Source organism: Branchiostoma floridae, unplaced genomic scaffold (assembly GCF_000003815.2).
Source record: "Branchiostoma floridae strain S238N-H82 unplaced genomic scaffold, Bfl_VNyyK Sc7u5tJ_97, whole genome shotgun sequence".
Taxonomy (NCBI): domain Eukaryota; kingdom Metazoa; phylum Chordata; class Leptocardii; order Amphioxiformes; family Branchiostomatidae; genus Branchiostoma; species Branchiostoma floridae.
In genome coordinates, this window is record NW_023365980.1 from 1 (window position 1) to 2,529 (window position 2,529).

The window sequence follows — 2,529 nt, forward strand, 5'->3', positions numbered from 1 at the left end:
TCGGCCACCAGAGGAAAGGGGAGCTTTTGGTTGCTAAGTAGGTCAGGAAAACAAACAGTTGTCATACGGCTAGTTTGATGTTTAGTTTTCAAAGAACTGAAGAAGGGGTTATAGTACAGTGAAAGCGAAGTGGTTCTGTGGCCTTATTTTGAATAAGCTTTACTTTTTAATCATTTATTTCTTGTTTAATCTGTTTATAAATGATCTAGTTAAAGAGTTAGATAACCCTGTCTTTGCACCTCCCACTTTGCACAATTTGTTTGTCTCATGTTTACTTTACGCAGGTGACGTGGTAATATTCTCAGAGACTGAAAAGGGACTACAAAGTGCTCTTGACAGACTTAGCATGTTCTGCACAAATTGGAAATTACAGGTAAATCTGAAAAAGACAAAAGTAGCAATTTTCAACAAAAAAGGACGTCGGTCCAAGGACGTCAACTTTTCCTTTGGCTCGGAGAACATTGAAATCACAAGTTCTTAATGTTATTCACAAGTTATTGATGTTGTTATCGTCAGGCAGTTTTTCTATCGCCAAAAAGCAACTGTCCCAAAAAGCACGAAAAACTGTTTTTAGTCTCAAACCTCTATTCCGCTCATCATTGTCTCCGAAGGCCTTGTTAAGAATTTACAACGCATGCATTAAGTCTATCATGTTGTACGGTTGTGAAATTTGGGGTAAGGATTATTTGAATGATAGCTGTCCTATTGAAATAATTCAGAACAGATTCTGTAAAAATATTCTTGGGGTACAAAGAAGTTCTAGTAACTCAGCATGTAGAGCAGAGCTTGGTATATACCCAGTTGATGTGGATGTCTCAATCCGTTTAGTCAAATACTTGCTACGACTCAGCCAATCGAACATTTCTTCACATCCGTTACAAGTAGACGCACTTCTATCACAACAATACTTACCAGAGAATAGTCGCAGGAAAAATTGGATCCATCATGTAAAGGAAATACTGAACAACAGCGGCTACTCATACATCTGGAATACAGACAACATAGACAACGGCTATTCCTGTACATTGTTAAGGAGAAGACTGAATGAAATTTACATTCAAACTTTCTTTCACAAGTTATCTGTAGACGAAGGAAAACTTAGATTTTACAAAAACTTAAAAACAACATGCGACATGGAAAACTACTTGTACTATAGCAACTTTGAACTGCGCTCAGCAATATGTACGTTAAGAATTAGTTCGCACCCGTTAGAAATAGAGAAAGGAAGATATGAAAAGCTACCCGCTCATCAAAGAATTTGTAAGCAGTGTAGTGGAACATGAAACACATTTCATCTGTGAATGTCGCCGATTCGATGCTGAAAGAAAAACATTATTCGAAAGAGTGTCTGAAATCATACCAAACTTTTCATTGTTAAAAAAAACAGAAAAGACACACTTGCTTCTAACATCACCGAATCAATCTACCATAGAAAATGTGGGACATTTCATTTTCAACTGTTTTCAAAAAAGAAGTCAAACCCCGCAATAGTAATGTAGGTTTAGAATCGCATCCGATATTCTGTATGTAACGTTACATACAATCTTCATAATTTAGATTATTTACCTGTTCTCAATCACCACTTCATGTATTTTATTTTGTTCACCTGCAATTAGCCCCATGGGCATGAATTTGCAATAAACTTTCATATAATATCCACAGGTAACCTTCATGCTATCAGTATCAGGAGTGTGCCATGTTAGCGTACAGTTAATTTCATTATGTCAGATAACCAATCGTACAAGTCCATTGTTTTGACCAATTAAATCATGGGGATTTTATTAGACTAGACCAATCATATGGACCAGCCCCTGCGTTCACCTCTGTGTATCCCCAAATGTCTCGCATTCTGTCTGGCTTCTGTCTGGCGTCATTCTGACTAATAACGTTATACTCGCAGCTCCCCACAACAGAACAACGCCACGGCCGCTAAGTGACAGAGCTCCTTTGTACTTTCAGCGTCCTACCTTCGTGATAACAGGTTAGTAGATATTCTCCAGGCAGACGTGTCAGCTGGATTGATAAAGAGAAGAATTTGGCAAAATAGGGACAAAGCGTTACTATGGGTTTTTAGTCAGGCTTTTACAGTATATCCAGCTAGCACCGGCGGTCGAACTGTTTACTTCTACGCTAATTATAATTCCTACTAGACTTTTATTACTACCTTGGCCAAATTCCCTATTACCATTCGGTCAGGCGGGAGTCTGGTAGAGACAAGTTATTAGGGTCATTCTTCACAGTGTGCCTTTACGTGTGTTTATACGCTGTTATGTCAATAATCAGTAACGTTAACGATTGATTATTTTGTGCAGCTTTCCAGGGTGGGACTTAGACTTGATTTCCGTTGCCGTACCATCTCCACGGCTAGCTGTACGGTGACGTCCAGAAAGATCGGTGCTCGTGTGTACGTCGAGCCCTACCAGAGGACCTGACTAAGTTAAGTTCTTGTGTGTCTTATGGAATGTAAAGTGCCTAGCCTTAGCTTAGCAAGCTCATGGTAGATGGTAAGGTGCTGAGTATGCTTTGTTG